The 19030-nt window shown below is 43.4% G+C and overlaps 1 protein-coding gene across 2 annotated transcripts in view; it reads right to left on the bottom strand.

Moving 5' to 3' along the window:
* The window catches only part of PDZRN3 (PDZ domain containing ring finger 3), a 245409-nt gene that overhangs the window by 126952 nt on the left and 99427 nt on the right, over positions 1-19030 (bottom strand). The window contains exon 1 of one of the 2 annotated variants that reach the window (XM_057554988.1): positions 18833-18932. The exons of the other annotated variant lie outside the window; for it this stretch is intronic. The gene's annotated coding sequence lies outside the window, so the exon portion shown is untranslated. Of the gene's footprint in view, positions 1-18832; positions 18933-19030 lie in introns of those variants that run through there. 2 annotated transcript variants of the gene reach the window in all.

Genomic DNA, 19030 nt, shown 5'->3' with positions numbered 1-19030 from the left:
ATTCCGGCCCGGTTTGCATCTGAACACTCTTCCTTGGGCAGCCATCATGAACCAGGGCTGCTTGTGCAAAATCATTACTGATGGGTGATTACAGATACAGATCTGACATATTTTATAATGACTCCATCTTCTGAGTGCTTCATTTTCAAGGAATGAAGTAATGCTCTGACTCAATAACTCACTGGAACTACAAACCACTTTTTCCCACCTCCAAAGAATAGCACTTAGTATTTTTTTATTTTTAACATCTTTATTGGAGTATAATTGCTTTACAATGCTGTGTTAGTTTCTGCTGTATAACAAAGTGAATCAGCTATACATATCCCCATATCTCCTCCCTCTTGCATCTCCCTCCCACCCTCCCTACTCCACCCCTTTAGGTGGTCACAAAGCACCCAGCTGATCTCCCTGTGCTATGTGGCTGCTTCCCACTAGCTATCTATTTTACATTTGGTAGTGTATATATGTCCATGCCACTCTCTCACTTCGTCCCAGCTTACCCTTCCCCCTCCCCGTGTCAAGTCCATTCTCTACATCTGCATCTTTATTCCTGTCCTGCCCCTAGGTTCGTCAGAACTTTTTTTTTTTTTTACATTCCATATATATGTGTTAGCATATGATATTTGTTTTTCTCTTTCTGACTTACTTCACTGTGTATGACAGTCTCTAGATCCATCCACCTCACTACAAATAATTCAATTTCGTTTCTTTTTATGGCTGAGTAATATTCCATCATATATATGTGCCACATCTTCTTTATCCATTCCTCTGTCGATGAACACTTAGGTTGCTTCCATGTGCTGGCTATTGTAAATAGTGCTGCAATGAACATTGTGGTACATGACTCTTTTTGAATTATGGTTTTCTCAGGGTATATGCCCAGTAGTGGGACTGCTGGGTCGTATGGTAGTTCCATTTTTAGTTTTTTAAGGAACCTCCATACTGTTCTCCATAGTGGCTGTATCAATTTACATTCCCACCAACAGTGCGAGAGGGTTCCCTTTTCTCCACACCTTCTCCAGAATTTATTGTTTGTAGATTTTTTGATGATGGCCATTCTGACTGGTGTGAGGTAATATCTCATTGTAGTTTTGATTTGCATTTCTCTAATGATTAGTGATGTTGAGCATTCTTTCATGTGTTTGTTGGCAATCTGTATATCTTCTTTGGAGAAATGTCTATTTAGGTCTTCTGCCCATTTTTGGATTGGGTTGTTTATTTTTTTGATATTGAGCTGCATGAGCTGCTTGTATATTTTGGAGATTAATCCTTTGTCAGTTGCTTCATCTGTAAATATTTTCTTCCATTCTGAGGGTTGTCTTTTCATCTTGTTTATGGTTTCCTTTGCTGTGCAAAAGCTTTTAAGTTTCATTAGGTCCCATTTGTTTATTTTTGCTTTTATTTCCATTTCTCTAGGAGGTGGGTCAAAAAGGATCATGCTGTGATTTATGTCACAGAGTAGCACTTAGTATTAAGTAGGTCTCTACCCATGTAAGTCATTAGATGTTATATATAAGGGTAACTGAGTTAGTATCACTTATGTGCATGCATATAGGTTAATTGTTCAGAAAGTAATTAACAACATGATTGATTGATATGTGGGGGAAATACACAAAACAAAGCATTTCTGAGAAATTCTTTCAAAGTAAGCATGGGAAAAACACAAAATCACCATGTTCTTATATGACCGTGCTTGTGATATGAAAAGGACAGTTTTTGCATCAACTCCAACAAGTGCTCCTGGCTCTTTGGAAATGATAGTCTATGAGGTTTTTGATTTAGAGCCAAATCCCATTCCTATTCTAAGAGAGCCCCACTCCCCAGGGAGGTAGTTCAGAATAGAAGATTATGAGATCACAGAACTGCAGGCCAAGAGTTTGCTCTTTTACTTAAGAGCTAAACTATACTTCTTCCACACATGATGCCATTTTAGGTACGTGGTTTCCCATGAATCATCATTTTGGGCACTATTGGTAGGAAGTCCTGCTCTGACCACACTCTTCTAATAAACCCAGGTCCCTTAAAGATCTAGACTTTCAGGATTCAAGAAACAGAATTTGGCTCAGAATTAAAAGTCATAGAATTTAATTCATGCAACTTTCTTCACTGTGTCAGGCATGTTGGTGGTGGGTTTTTTTTTTTAAATTTATTTATTTTATTGATTTATGGCTGTGTTGGGTCTTCGTTTCTGTGCGAGGGCTTCCTCTAGATGTGGCAAGCGGGGGCCACTCTTCATCGCGGTGCGCGGGCCTCTCACTATCACGGCCTCTCTTGTTGCGGAGCACAGGCTCCAGACGCGCAGGCTCAGTAATTGTGGTGCACGGGCCCAGTTGCTCCGCGGCATGTGGGATCTTCCCAGACCAGGGCTCGAACCCCTGTCCCCTGCATTGGCAGGCAGATTCTCAACCACTGCGCCACCAGGGAAGCCCGGTGGTGGTTTTAATAGAACTGGACTACGATGTACTGGGTAGGAATAATATCACCCAAAACCCTCCCAAACGAGATGGCAGAACACCGATTAACCAGATCAGAAAAAACATATTCCCCTGTATAAACCTGTAGACCTATCAGCCTAAATATTACAATTTTCAAACTGCCCATCTTGTGAAAGATAGTCCATAACATTTATCAACTCTGAAGCCTAAAACCTTACGCATTATTTACTAATTTATTAAATAAACAATTTGTTAATTAACTAAAGGTTGTTTATTTGTGTCTCTCAAATCTCAGGAAAAGGCAAACCAAACGAATGGGAATGAATGTTTGCAACAAAGATGTAAGTGTTGCTATCTCTAATATAAATGAAGCTCTTCTACATCAGTAAGATAAAAGATGAACACCCCAAGCAAAACCGAGGGAAGGCAACAAGCCTTGCACCAAAGAGGAAATACGACTGGCTAATGAATAAATGAAACGAGGTCCAACCCAATTAGGTATAAAAACAAGTACTAATTTAAATAACAAGGTGCTGTTTTTCACTTATCCCCTAGCAGAGGTTAAAAATGACCCAGTACTAATGAAAGGGCCAGGAGAAGAGCTGCTCAGATACTACCTGTGGGAAACCAGTAGCCCTCACCTTCCTAAGGAAATATCCATAATGGCACAAACACTCCAAGTCTAGAAACTTTTAAGAAAAATATATAAATGGATGTAAGGTTTTATATATAAGAATCTTCAATACAACACTGTTTATAACAGTAAAAATGACAACGATAATACGTAAAGGAAATCGCAGTATAGCCACATGCTGACAACTACACAGCCATTAAAAGCGCTGTAATGACAAAGGATATTGTTTATGATATGGTGCTAAGTAAAAAAAAAAAAAAAAAAAAAAAAAAAAGCTATAGTACCCCAGGAAAAAGATGATCTCTTTTTAAAACTGTGTATGTGTGCATGAGTGTGTAAACATACATTTTTATTCTCACTTTCTAACATACTTATTCATACATACACACCTACACAATAAACTACAAATAAGGCAGAAAGTAAAAGGGTAACAGCTTTTTTCCTGCATCGTCAGATGACAGGTGACTTCTCACTCTCGGTTCTTCCCGGTGCTTTTAGCAACAAGACTGTATTACTTCAGTAACTGGAAGAAGTGATGGAGTTTCATTATGTCAGGTCTAATTAGAATCAGCCAAATGAGAAATCACTATCGGCAGGTGAACACTTGGCAATGGAAAGATGGATTGAAAGGAAGATGTAACCAATCTCTAAAACTGTATATAGCAAGGAGGTCTCAGGCATTAGCAATCGTAAGTCAGACTTCAACAAAATTTTGTAATTAAAACACAGCTACTGCCAGCCCCGTTCTCCATTCTTAACAACGGGTGTGGCTATCGATGAGAAGCTTGCTTGAAAAACACCTCTCTTTCTGCACAGCGCTGGACACGCCAGCTGAACTGCAGTCACCTCCAAACCACCCCTCCCATCACACGGCCTTGGATGAAGTACTTGCCAAGGAAGGCCTCCCTCTCTCTGGTCATCAGAGCCTCGTGCATAAGATCAGTCTTGCATCATCTCTAGAAAGCAGGGGACAGCAGCACAGAGGTAAAAGAAAAACCATGGGAATGAAAGAAGAAAAGCCAACCAGTTGCTCCACGCAGAATTATGTCACTGTGGCGGCCAATTTCACCTCTGAGCAACCCAAGAGGCTGATGGTGGTGCTTCCACCAGGGACCAGATCTCCCAGTGCCTTTTGCACGAGACCATCAATAACCCATGGGACCACTAGGGGGCAATCTCGGCGTGAACAGTTTTCTATCCTTAAGACAGAGGAGCAAGAAAGCCTCTAATTTCCAACTTTTAGTTATGTGAACGGAACTAGTTCCCAGGTAAGGTCTGTTTTAAATTGTTGATTATAAATATAAGCAAGGTCTTTCTTTTTAACATCTCTGGAAATGTAGACATAAACGGCTTTGTGCTAGAGATCTGAGAAAGCGTTTGACACACAAAATTGATAAGTTTGAGAATAAGTATTTTTTCCCTCCTCTGTGTACTTCCATAGCCATCCCCAAGCTTTCCTCCTCCAAAAGACAAAATAAATAAGTAAACCCCTGGCAACAGAGCTTCTAGTGTCCCTCTGAGGTTCTATTTGTATATTATGACTGTGGTTTATACAGACAGACCTACACACGTTCTTTAGAGACAAAGATAATTCCACCTGCCCCCTGCCTCTCAGCATTTATCTGTAAGCCTCACGTGGCAATTAGTTACTTACTGCCTAGTGAGGGCCCTGCTACTGGCATTTAATGCTCATAAGCTGCTTCAAATCCTTTGTGGAAGGAGGCAAGATATAAACAATAATTTAAAAAACAGGCAGGCTTACTCTGCTGTTTACATTTTGTATGTGTTTGACTTTTCCTTTCTTATTTCCCAAGACTCCTGCGAGGAAGTGACTTTGCCTTCACATTCACGCTGGAAACCAGCCACCCCAGGATGGGAGGCTCAGAGGATGACACGTTCGTTGAAGACCTACCACGTGGCCGGTGCTGGTGGGGTTCTGGAGGACACAGATCCAAGCGGTGGTCCCTGCCCTCGGAAGGCAGAGGAGCTGGCCCTCTGCAGTGCTGGTCCCCTAATTTCTCGAACATGTGTGAGCTAGTGTGACCGTCTCACTCCCCGGGCCTCAGTTTCCTCCTCTGTCACAACCAAGGGGTTGACCGAGATGATGACTAATGTCCCTTCTGGCTCTCCCAGTGCTATGGGCTCAAAGGGGCATCTGTCGATATCGATTAACTTACTGAGGAACGAGGCTTTGAGCCCTGGAGGGCAGAAGGGTCTCGTCGGGAGAGTCGTGACAAAACTTGATTTTCAATTGGGGTCTCAGGCTTTTCGGAGGAAAAAGAGCCTCTTCCCCCACCACCTCAGCAATTGCAAGCAGTCACTGTGGGCTCTGATTGAATCATCAAATTCTCGCCAGAAGATGCCTGAGTAAATACCAAACAGACAACTTCCTGCCTTGAGCCCCGGCCGGCGGCTCTTCCCTGTGACGTCTCTGAAAACCCACTGCAAATGTTTCCACCTGGGGAAACCAGGGGCCAGGGCCTCCGGCCACCCATTCCTTGAAATCAATAGCTGCAAATGTTTTGAAAACAACAGATTATCTTTAGAGCAGCGGCAGCAACAACAAAAAGCCATTTGTTTCTTCTACCAGGACTGATTCATTTGCTGTACACTTGGGGGTGCCGGGGCGCGGAGGAGAGGCCCTCAACCAAATGTTTCCTATCAGAGGCAAGTATTGTGACGATCAGGACACCACCAGACAGATGTACCAGCAGCGCGGTAAATGACTGAGCCTCAGGATTCCACACCATCCCTACTGCAATCTTTCTGTCCCCTCCGTCCACTTTCCTGTCCGTTAATCCGTTGCCCGGAAATCAAGCACAACTATTATAAATGGACTCAGCGGGGGGCATGAGGTTAAGTGCTTTTGCCTGCCATGTTCAGAGTCTGGTCTTACCCAGGAACCAACAACTCCATTCCTAGGTCTCCACCACACAAGAAACGCCAGCACATATGCACAAGGAACAATGTGCGGGGAAGCTCACAGCAGCATTGCTTGGAAAAGCAAAAACACAAAACCAAAATGGCAAACAACCTCGATATCCAATAACAGGGGGATGGATAAAGTATGTGCTCTAGCCTGGGGAAGAGACCTGAACCAGAGGGCAATCTAACAGACCCAGAAGTAGAAAATACAGATGGAAGGAACACATATCACATTCACAGCAAGGATCGCCCTCTGCACTGCGGACGGGTCTAGCTTGGGAGTAGGGCTGAGGTTAGATTCAAGGAGGGTTTTAGATGTATATATAACATTCTGCAACTTTAATGTGAGAATATGAAGGAAACTATACTCAGATATTCTCAATGTATAAACAGAGGATGAAAAAAACTCTGAAAGCAGGTGTGGCAAATGGGGCTACTTTTAGGCAGCAGGAGTACAGGTGACTCAATTTCCCTTTTATGCTTTTCTCTATTTTTCACCCATCCCTCGCCCTCATAAAAAAAAAAAAAAAAAAAAAAAAAAAAGCAAGCCTTTCTCCTCTGTGGGCTCCTGGATGCCCAGCATTTGGGAGAATGAAGTCCACGATGCAAAAAAGAAGAGCCAAAGCAGGAAGCAGGTACTATTCTCTCCTTCCTTCTTGTTCATGCCAGAAAAATGGTCCTCCTTTCCAAACCACCCCACTCCAGCCCTGGGTATCCCTGGATCCCCCTTTGGCAGCCAGGGGCCCCCAGAGCTGGCTTTCACAGTTGCGTGAATCTGGTTGGATCCCACGCTTGGTCTTTCTTGTGTCTTTGGACAGCCTCTGTGGGGCAAGTTTTCCATTCTCCTGTTCCAAGCACTCCTAAAGGCAATGGCTTTGCTGCACGTCTCATCATGAAATTCCGGGCCTGGGGCAGATCAGGGATGGAGGAAGAAAACAGCAGTGTTTCTCACCACCCTCAAGTCCCGTCTACAGCTTCAGCACACAAAGCAGGGCATGTTGTACAAAAGCAGTTCTGCTGGCACACGGAAAACAAATCTGTGTAGTATTTGGACCAAGGCTTGGCGGCCTCATCTAAAACAGACATCTCATTGTGCTTGGTTTTAAAAGGAGCCCTTCCGAAGCGGGGGCTTTTTGGGCTGACAGTTAAATCACAACGGCCGGTATTTACACGAACGGCTTCCAACTGTCTGGGCGAATACATAATATTTCTATTTCACAGAAACCAGGGATGGTTAACAACACAGAAGCTGGGGCCACCAGAAAGTAAACCTCTGATTAGTAAGAACGTGTTTCAAAACCAGACCTTAACATACTTACAGGAGTGAACCCACTCCTTTCGTAAACAAGTTTGTTGTTGTTTTTTTTGAAATCAAGTGACAAACGTAATAGATCAGAATACGCCCATCTATACGCGTCTCAAGACAGCTTTACGCTCATTAAATCAAGCCTGTTCCTGGGAGCGCTTTCAGCCATCTAGGCATTAGCAGGGAAGCTGCGTGATTCTTAGCTTCTTATGAAAAGCTAGGAAAGCAGAGCAGCAGCGAACCATTCCAAATGCAGACAGGAAACACCTGGAACTCTCTATGCCACTGGGCCCACACTTTACATTTCAAAACAGAGGATTCTGAATTGTTCATAAATATTTGTCTTGTTTCAATAAAACACTCTGCAACCAGTTTCATAAACCGTCGGTTCAGGAGGCTAAAACATACACGCTACTAGTCGTCCACATTCTTTTAACATTGCATATATTTCTGTGGGCAATATCCTGGAAGCATAAAACCCAAAGGAAGGCGTTTAATAGCGTCACGAGGGAATTTCAGATTTTGGGGAGGAGGACAACTCCTCCCCATCAAGAAAGCCCAAATCAGCCTTGTTTTTGAAAAAGATGAAAAAAATACTGAATTGAAATATAAATTACACCCATATTTCCCTAACTTGCCTATTACGGTAAATAAGACCCAGACAAACCCTTCTAGAGACTTAGAAAAGCTTTAGTATAATTGATTATTAAACCTCCAGCCACAGGGTAGAATCATACCAAAGGCCCTGTAGCCAAACACTCATACTTGCATGTTGAACCCTTTAAAATGTTTTCAAAAGCTCTTTTGAGACACTGCAATGAAAATTAACTCAGCTTTCTTCTTGAAAATTAGATATTTGAAAGCTATTTTCCTTTATTTTTAAACTCTTCCCAATTTTTCACCCTGTACGTAGACATGTATTGATTTCATTTGTTGTAAAATACACTTTGATAATCAGAAAAATGAAAATGTCACACACACATTTAGACACACAAAGAGGGAAGGAGCAGGGAGGAAAGGAAGAAGATGGGCCTTATTCAGAGCAGTTTAGAGATGCTGTGTGCCGCCCCCCCCCCCCCCCCCAGGAGAGGCTGGAGCGCTGAGAGCATCTGTGAAAATTACAAGGGCTGGTTCCAGGGCAGGGACCCTGCCAGGAGCTGAGCTGACCCGGGGAGGAGAGGGGCACTGAGACGGGCCTCCGGGGTGGTACCAACCGGAGCCTCGAACCCAGCCTGCCTGCCAGGGCCCTCTGACTATTCCCACTAACCCAGTCCTCCAAAGTCAAAAAGAAAATGCAGAGGCCCAGGGTTATCAGGAGTTAAGTGGAAAAGTAGGTCATGAGAATATGAACTTCTAAGCATGGTCCAAAGACTGCAATGAGTGAGCTGCTATTCTTTCTTTCTTTTTTCCCCCTTTTCTTTCTCTCTCTTTTTAAGCAGTTGGGATTAAAAATTCTTCAACTGGCCATAAACTGCTTACTCTGGTCCAACTCAGAAATATCAGCACGCTGCCTCCCCCCGCCCCCCAACCCCGAGTTAATGAAGGTTAGGCTTGGCGGTGATAAGAGATTTCATAGAAGCTCTTCGGAACCATAAAAGGCAGTAGTTAGAGGTAATGATAAACTAATTCTGAATACACGGGGCAGCAGACGCTCAGGCCCAGGTTAATGATTAACGTGCTGGACTCTGGCCAGTTAAGAAGTTGTTTAACCAGCGCCCCTGAGAAGCAAACCTGTTAACATTCGTGTGTCCATAACGACGGCCACTGTTTTTCCCCTCCATCTGCACAGAACTGAACTGGAAGGAAGTTTTCACCTTTCCCTCATCAGACCACAACATTCAGCATCCAGGTCCTGAACTAAGACCCAAGAACGAGGCACCTGCAATCTTCTGGGATCCCCGAACGTTGACTGAAACAATGCACCAAAGAAGTATGGGTCTCCCTCTAAAAGAAAATATTCTGACCCACTGTTGAATGGTAATTGCTAAGAGAGCTTAGTCTGTTGTTCTTCAATGAACTAATTTTTAATTACTCTTGAAAATAGTAACATTTAGGCATGTTGATGAGATTATACTTAAAATAAAGGATGGAAAAGACGAATCCCATTAGTTTCTGTATCAAACCTTCTGTGACCTTCTTGTTGGGACCTTCACAGAGAGGCCAACCCATAATGAAGGGTCAGACGGCCTTTGTCAAACACGAGGGAACCGGAACCGTTTAGGGACATTTAACCTAATTTTAGGAACAAGACATCTGAAGAGGGTGATTAGAAATGCAAATGAAAAATCACCTTTGATTAAGCATAAGCAGGACAAAGGATTCTTAGAAGCCCTGGTGCTGTCTTTTGGGGTACGGAATGCTGCTTTGATCATGTTGAAAGGCAGATTTTAAAAAGACTGAAAAGCTGGGTCTCCAGGGTAGGGGGTCTGGGGTCTGTTTATCCTACTTAGTTCAAGTTGGAATTAATGCATTTAAAGGTTTGGAACGACCCTAAACTACTCTTCCTTGGGGCAGGCCTTAGCCAAGTGGTTGATCTAGGCAAATGAACTGTAATGAGTATCTGTGTATGTGTGTAACAATGAAATAGTGGTCGCTTGAAGATTCTGGTTGAAAGAAGATATGACAAAAGGGGGGAGGCTGGAAGACTGGAGTGGCAGGGGAGAAGGTGGGGTGGTACCTAGGAGTTTACTTAGGTCTTTTTATCTGGGCAAATTCTCTGGTCTTGATTTGGGCTATAAGGGCCATGAATACACAAATACACTTGCATCCCTCCACTTCCAGCAAGTCTCTGACCTAAGAAATTTCCACCAACAGGTTCGGATCTTGCCTATTTTGCACTTCACATCAGGTAACTAGCCAACCATTCTGAGTTCTGATCCTCTGCTGGTTCTGCAACCCAATTAACGAACTGTCCGAATCCCAGGCCCATGACCTATCTGACCTAGTTTAGGCAGAACTGCACAAACTCGTGAGTTAAGGTTGTAGAGCTGTGGTTCAACAGTGATGACGGGTACCAACAATGGCTTGCCATGTGTTGCCATGTGCAGATTTTCACCTGCATCATCTCATTTAATGCTTAGCAGCTCTGTAAGCCAGTTATCCTTCACAAACCCATTTTACAGATAAGGAAACAAGCTCTGCTAGATGACAAAGTGAGACAGCAGTGGAAGCCGATTTACATCTGGTGTATCAGACTGTAAAGTGAAATCCCCTCATATGTTTCCCAACATGAAAAATCAACCCCTCAAAAGAGTTTACCCTGGGGCTTCCCTGGTGGCGCAGTGGTTGAGAGTCTGCCTGCTAATGCAGGGGACACGGGTTCGAGCCCTGGCCTGGGAAGATCCCACATGCCGCAGAGCGGCTGGGCCCGTGAGCCACAACTGCTGAGCCTGCGCATCTGGAGCCTGTGCTCCGCAACGAGAGAGGCCGCGACGGTGAGAGGCCCGCGCATCGCGATGAAGAGTGGCCCCCGCTTGCCACAACTGGAGAAAGCCCTCGCACAGAAACGAAGACCCAACACAGCCAAAATCAATCAATCAATCAATCAATCAAAACATACGCATCTGATTCAAGATCCTCATTAAAAAAAAAAAAAAAAAAAAAAAAAAAAGAGTTTACCCTTACATGCTCACTAGCAGTCTGGCACAGAAAGGGCTCCAAAGATACAACAGTCTAGGTGTTCTTTTCTGACCAGATAATCTAGTGAGCTTCCCTTTCCACCAAAAATCAGCCCTGCATATAGCCTAGAACCAAATGTGCTTTCCTCCCACCCCAGGAAAGTTCCTATAAGGAAATGACCTCACCCACACATTCTGTTTCCAATATAACTCCACCCAAGACTTTTAAAAAAGATGGCTTTCCATAGAAAAGCAGAGCCCAGGATCTATCCAGATCATAGTCAACTTTGGAAAACAGCTCTCAGCCCCCAAATAGATAACCCTGTATTTTTCCCTCCCCAAAGAATAGCTCTGGACAATTGTATTGCACAGATTAGATAAAGACTTAAAGCTAAATGTGGTTATCTATAACTGCTAGAACCATTCTCAAATGCATTTCAATCAAATTTTAAATTTTTTCAATAGACTGCACTGGGGAACACTTCTTTCCCCACAAAGTATAAAATGTAAAAAGGAAAAACAAAAGCTTATCCACACCCCTAAAACAGCAGTCCCAAAACTTTAACCACTGGAAACAATTTCCTGGGTATCCTTCCAGGTAAAAGCATATACGCACAAACAGCCGGAACTCCATATCCACTGGTTTCACAACCACAGATTCTACCAGTCATGGATTTTCTACAATGAAATTTCTATCTGTGGACACAAAGGGCCGACTGGATTTACTGTACCAGGCCACCTACATAAGGGACTTGAGTATCTGTGGATTTTGGTCACCAAGGGTGGCGGGGGTGTGTTCCTGGAACCAATACCCCTGGGGATACCCAGGGATGACTGTACCAGTATATAGGTATCATTTTAAGGAATGATTTACACAGGTACTTGCTGTTTCAATTGATAATGAAGCTCGAAAATCTGTCCAACTGAGCACTTTCAGATCTATTTCATTCTATTTTTAATAGTGATTGTCATTAATTTAACATTCAGCTTGTTTCTAATTTGGGAGGAACAGCTATTTTGTTGTGGTGTTGGTTTTCCATTGCATAATGTTACAAATAGCATCACTGCCTCTGTGTGTGTGTGTGTGTGTGTGTGTGTGTCTTGTGTATGTGTGCGCATGCACAAATCCTGGCATACTCTTTTGTGACTTTATCCACAGTGTAGATGCCTTATAATGGAATTTATGAGCCAGTCAGAATGCACATTTTAATAGATATTGACAAAAGCTGCACCAATTTTCTTGATTATGAATGAAGTTGAGCACCTTTTCATACATGTACTGAAGGTACTATTGGCTCACTTTTCTATTGAATAGTTTGTCTTTTTCCTACGGACATGTAGGAGCACATCAGGAAAGCAGGAGATCAGCCCTTTGTCTGCTCTTGCCAGATTATTTTTTATTATATTTCTGCCACCATATGTCAGTTCTAAGTTTTATACAAATTATCCATCTTCTTCTTTATGGCTTCTGGGTAGACTGGGTAAAAAAAAAACCCAGATTTAGATTCAGACCTATAAATAGGTACCCATGAAAAATGTAAAACCAAGCCTGGCCAAAATTATCCTAGAGTTCTGACATTTACAACAAACACTCCAGAAAGAGATCTACACTTGTTACAGTACAAAGAGTTCTGGACACCTGCCCAAACCTTCCGGAGCACAGCACTAAAAAATCCATTTATGGTCTTGATCTGCTGCTGGTTCTGTTCGTTTGCCTATAGACTTTGAGGATTCTTTCAGGTCAAGGCAAACAACAGAAAGCTGAGTTCAGGTTGCTGAGCGGAGCTGTTGCCACGGCCGTGCTGGAGTTCAGGTGGATCTTCCATTAATCCTGGCTCCTCCAATCCCAACCCCATGGAAAAAATACAAAGGACTTATTGTATTTAATATTTGGCGAGAGTATTCACTGGCTACCACAAAGGAGGTGTGGAAGCAGTCCAGATATCTGAGGGGACGGGTGTGTGTGTCCTATCACAGGTGGTACACGGAGAAGGAGAGAAATCGTGGATGCAGTGGAAAGACCAGGGTTTAAGTTCTGTAACCTCTGTTTACTAGCTCTGTAACTTTGGGTAACTTAGGTTACCTCTCTGAGTCTCAATTTCCTTGTCTAGTAAATGAGGATAATTCTACTATCTTTCAGGGTTATGAAAGTAATAATAAGACCAGATAGCTGGGTCTAATTGCTAAGTGCTTGGGCTATGGTAAGTACTAAATAACTGTTACTCGCTATTATTATGTAAGATAATTCACCTCTGACTAACTTTTGGGAAAGGTATAATACAATTCCAAACAAATGACAGTTTCTTTTAAATGTATAATCCTGGTATACCAAGGATTTTTCCAAATAGGTCTTCTTCCTACATGAAAAGAACTCTCAACTTGACCATGGCATAACATGCTATTCCTACAAGCACCTAAAATTTAGTTATAGAAAAATAGGTATTAGATAAACAAGCAGAAACCCCCAAACTTAATATCACAGCTAGGTTTAGGTCCAAAAGGATGCTGAGAGACTCTTTAAAAGGTTGGAGGCTGGACCACTGAGGTGTATACAAGAGGATACTTCCGAAACGACAGGGAGGAAACAGAATATTTGTAGAATCTGTAGCTACGGCAATCAAAATACTCAGTATGCCATATAATTGAATCCGTATCTGTAATTTACACAACTGCTTTGAAAATTGGCTTCATATTCCACCAGCAAGATGATGTAAAGTTTCTGCAATGCACTTTGCTAAAACTTTCTGTGGACCAAAATATCTGCCAGCATCAAAATGATAAATGGGTTAAGACAAAAGCAGTTGACCTCACAGACATGACTACAGTAAGTTTCTTTGATGTGGGATATCATATAGACAGAGCAACTATAAGAGTGAGGTTTTTAGGTCAAAGCAACAGAAGATGAAAACAGCATAGTGGATCCTCAAAATATTAAAAATAGAATTGCCATATGATCTGGCAATTCCACTTCTGGCTATATACCCAAAAGAATTGAAAGCAGAGTCTTGAAAAGATGTTAGTAGATCCATGTTATAGGAGCATTATTCACAATAGCCAAAAGGTGGAAGCAAACCAAGTGTCCACTGGTGGTTGAATGGATAAACAAAATGTGGTATATACGTACAATGGAATATTATTCAGCCTTCAAAAAGAAGGAAATTGTGACCTGTCCTACAACATGGATGAAGCTTGAGGACATTATGCTAAGTGAAATAAGCCAGTCAGAAAAGGACAAACACTGTATGACTCCACTTCTGTAAGGTGCCTAAAGTAGTCAAATTCACAGAGACAGAAAGTAGAATGGTGGTTGCCAGGGGCTGGGGAGCAGGGAGATTGGGAATTGTTGTTTACTGAGTAGAGTTTCCATCTGGGATGATGAAAACGTTCTGGAGATGGACACCGGTGACAGTTGTACAACAATGTGAAATGTACTTAATGCCACTGAATTGCACACTTAAAAATGGTTACGATGGTACATGTTATGCTATGTATATTTTAAGACAATTAAAAAAAAAAAAAAAAGAGTGAGGTATACCTCTGTAGTGAGGTTCCCAGCAGGAAAAGGATACCATACTTAAGACAAATCAGGTTGACTTGCAAAGTAGGTATCGGGGGACCACAAGGACCAAGAGCAGTGACCAGGACCAAAGGAGAGCACGTTCTACGCAACGTTCCTTGAGAGATGCGGGGCGCTTCCCTCCACAGCTGCAGCCAGCCTGACATAGCCTCGCAGTGGGAGGGTGAGGAATGAGTCCCCAACCCCATTTTCCTTCCTCACTCTGATATCCTGCAGACCTCCCCATGGCCAAAGCCACCTAGGAGCCAGGGAGCTCTGGAACTGCTGAGAAGGTTCCCCGAGCATAGAGCAGCGGGGCGGAAAGAAGGGATGATAAGAGACAGCCGGGGCAGAGACGAGGGGCAGTCCAGGGGACTTCAGACTGATCTGTAATGTTTCCAGAATTCTCAAGAAGAATGTGGTCCTGTGCTGCTTGTACAGTTCAATGTTAATATGAAAATAGGTAAACGTCATCATTGAATTTGATTTTATAAAATGGAGAGACCTCTAGCTCTCACAAAACTGAATTAGGTAGCCCCCGCCCAGGCATGTCCTAGGAGCCCTAAGGGCGCAGTATTACAACAGAAGAAGTCTCATATTACGTCAAGCTATATCTGTATCAGTGGTTCCCCAAGGGTGGTCCCTGGATCAGCAGCATCACATCACCTAGGAACGTGAAAGAAACAGACTTGCAGGCCTGACCCCAGGCCTACGGAATCAGAAACTCTGGGGCTGGGTCTCAGGGAGAGAGTTGTATGGGATGTGGTAGGGCTGAGTTCAAGGACAGATGTTGCTGGAGCCTGTGAGCCAGAGCTGCCATGTACAGTAGTACAGGCTGTACACTGTACAACTGAAGGAGATGCTATTCACGCAGCTAGGATGAGAAGAATGGTGCCTCCTAGGGGTGTGCAGTGCAAAACCTGCACACCATACCTGGCAGTTCTTAAAACAGTGGGCAACTCACAGAAGGATTTTAACAGAGGGAAGACGTGATCAGATTTGTCTGTGAAAAGGTACTGCTGGCACTGGGGTTACCTAGGAGAGGGGCAAGGAGGAACTACATCCAGCCACTCTGTCCCATGTATATCCTTGGGGTTGTTTATGAGCTGCATTAAGAGTGAACTAAAGTAAAGACATCTTAAATGGAATTCAAGTTGTCTTTATAGCCAAACCTCAAAATCAGACTACAAGACACTTGGGTCTAGATAAGCAGCGGCACAGGGGAAAGACAAAGGAAGACTATGAAAGACTTCAGGTTAATTTAGCACAGAGAGAGACACAAACACAAAGAGAGAGAGCAGGGAGGGGTGGGGAGAGAGGGAGGGAGGGAGAGAGAGAGAAACTGAGGGGTGAGAGATAGGAGGAGAGAGTTGGGGGGAGAGGGAAAGAGAGGGAGAAGGAGGGAGGGAGGAAGAGAGAGAGAGAGAGAGAGACAGAGAGAGAGAGAAAGAAATGGAGGCAGACAAGAGGCAAGCAGGTCTTGGTGAGGACGACATGAGCTACTGGGCAGGCAGTTTGAAGAAGCCTGAAGCCAGAAGCCAGGGTGCAGGTCTAGCTGGGGATACTGATCTGAAAGCCGTCAGCACCTGGATAGTAGTGAAATTACAAGCACCAATAAGGTGACTTGGAGGGAGTATGTAGACACTGGCAAATCTCTGCTGGGGACCGAGCCCTGGAGAACCTCTACCTTTAAGCAGAACGGGCTGGTGAAGGTGTGTGTTGCACCTAGCTTGGAAGCTAGGGGACCGGAACAAGCCAGCAGGGACACAACCAAAGAACCCTTGGTAGGGAAGAGTCAAGAACTTAATTCTAGAGAGACGTGTCAGCAAGAAGACAAAGAAGGAGACAAGCACGGGGCAGCGTTGCCCATGGACTTTGTCCCCCGGGAGCGTCCTTCTGTGGTCAGTGTGCCTGCAACCCCATCAGGCCCCCTCACCCCTGCTCAGCCTCAAGGAAGACTTCACACTTCTGGACCGCAGGCACAGCCGCCCCCATTCCCCATTATATTTCTCATTTCTGAGGAGCTAGAATCAGCTGAGGGAAGATTGGCCAAGCTTCAGAGCGTCACAATGTGCATCTGGGAGAGGTGGGCTGGCGGATGGCACCGGAATAGAAAGTCGCTGGGTTCGCTCACTGCTCTGCGGTCTCTGAACGGTCTCTAGCACGGCAGTGTGGAATCAGGAACTCCATCGCATGACCTAAAAACATGCGTGTCTCTCCGAAAAGACTTTGCACCTCCTACAAGACACTGAGGGGGGATGTAGGGCAGTTCTAGAGGGTCTGGGACTCTAGAAAGCCTACCATTCACCAGGAGCTTGCTGGAATCAATGATCACATGCAAATCTGCTTTAGGTCTGAAGTATTTTTCATATTGCGTGGCCACTGCTCATGCAAAAGTTTCTACCACTTCCACCCTGCTACCTCACCCCTCTCTCCAACTAGACTGGAAACTCCTTGGAAACAAAGATCACCTTACTCATCTCTGTATCCTTACTGCCCAAGGCGCAGCTGCCATGCAGCAGTAGACCCTCAAAAGCATTTGTTAAATAAATGTGACGGGAAGAATGATTTGTACAAGGGTTGGTCGAATGTATACCTCTTCATTTATCTGAAGTTCTAAGACTTGAGTGTGTAAAGTAGGGTCGACAAACTCAGCCTGTAAGCCAACTCTGGCCCATGTGCAGTTTTTATAAAGCTTTCAAGCTTTTAAATGATTGGAAAAAAAATATTTTGTGTGTGATGTATGAAATTACATGAAATTGAAATTTCTGTATCCATCAATAAAATTTTATTGGAACCACAGCCATACCCATTTGGTAATGTCAACGGCTGCTTTGGGGCTATTTCAGTATTGCTGGGTAGTTGCTACAGAAATGGCACGGCCCCAAAAGCCTATAATATTTATTCCCTGGCCCTTTATCGGAAAAATTTGCTGACCCCTGATATCTAGCAACACTAAATGAGGAGATAAACATAATATATTCATCAGAATATGAACTTCCTGACAAGTAGAGTTCCTTTCACTTTGAGACTTTCCAGTCACTGGCATGAAAAGAAAAGACATCTGAACATGAGCCATGAACATCAAAACATCTCAGTAGTGCAGGGCAGCAGGCCCTGGGCTCAGAAGGGCATGCGTTTAATCAGTGTGCTATGGTAATGTTTAACAGGTTACTTACTTTCTAAACCTCAGTCTCCTCAGCAGTAAAACAGACACAAAGATAAGACCTCTTCTCAGGTAGTTGTTCGAAGAATCAAATAACACGGTGTATCTTTACCTGTTAACCTGGTATCTAACATCTAGTAAACACGTGATAAAAAGAACTATAACACTTTTCCTCGTTGTCTTTGGAGGAATGCTTCACTTTGTGGAAAATGTGCTCTTTGATATGTGTCTCTGACATGAATTATTCATATCAGACTGCAGTTTTTATGTTTAATGATCATAATATGAATTACTGCTCTAGAACCTAGCTGCTAACTATGAATTCACTCAAACCTCAACCACGGGTGTCTATACGAAAACTTAGATTCTTGTGATAGAGCAAGATGTTCTAGCCAATGAAATACGACAAGAAAAAAGCAATAAAAGGCAAGAGATATTTGAAAGAGAGAATTAATTCTCATTATTTAGACATGACATGATAGACTTCAAAAAAAAAAAACACCTTAGAATAAACCTTAAAACTGTTTAAGTAGTTATGAATTACAAAAGCTATATGTATGTGTGCATATATATGGATACATACACATATGCATGCATAAAGATATGCATATATACACATATATATATATATATACACACACATACACAAATATAAAATATCAAACAGCAAATGAAACGTGTAGTGATTCTCTGCAGAAAAACACAATGTTTTACTGACATGTACAAAAGAATGTTATGCAAGAATATGAATTATAACACTTCAAATCAGTGAAAAAGGGCTTCCCTGGTGGCGCAGTGGTTGAGAGTCCGCCTGCTAATGCAGGGGACACGGGTTCGAGCCCTGGTCTGGGAGGATCCCACATGCCGCGGAGCGACTGGGCCCGTGAGCCACGACTGCTGAGCCTGCGCGTCTGGAGCTTGTGCTCTGCAAGAAGAGAGGCCGCGACAGTGAGAGGCCCGCGCACTGCGATGAAGAGTGGCCCCCGCTCGCCGCAGCTGGAGAGGGCCCTCGCGCAGAAATGAAGACCCAACACAGCCAAAAATAAATAAAAAGTAAAGAAAAGAAAAAGATACAATCTTTAAAAAAAAAAAAAATCAGTGAAAAATAAGACCACAGAAACAGAACAGTTGGTTAAAGGTCCAACGAGAAATCTGGTGGCATAACGACAGGGATGGAAGGGCTTAAAACAAACCTCAATCTCAGGATTACACAGCGGGAACAACACAGCCCTCCCATTGCTCAGATGTTGGCCGGTGCTTTCTTGAAACTGCTTTCATTTAGGAGTGAGCAAATGCAACTGGCAGAAAGGAAGTATGAGGCTTTTCAAAAAGCAGCAGGAAATGAACAAGTAAGGAACACATTCACTGAGATCCTGGCAAAGGATCCAACG

The sequence above is a fragment of the Balaenoptera acutorostrata genome, chromosome 10 (assembly GCF_949987535.1).
Source record: "Balaenoptera acutorostrata chromosome 10, mBalAcu1.1, whole genome shotgun sequence".
Taxonomy (NCBI): Eukaryota; Metazoa; Chordata; class Mammalia; order Artiodactyla; family Balaenopteridae; genus Balaenoptera; species Balaenoptera acutorostrata.
Note: the sequence above shows the minus strand (reverse complement) of the source record. Positions and strands in the feature narration are given on the sequence as shown.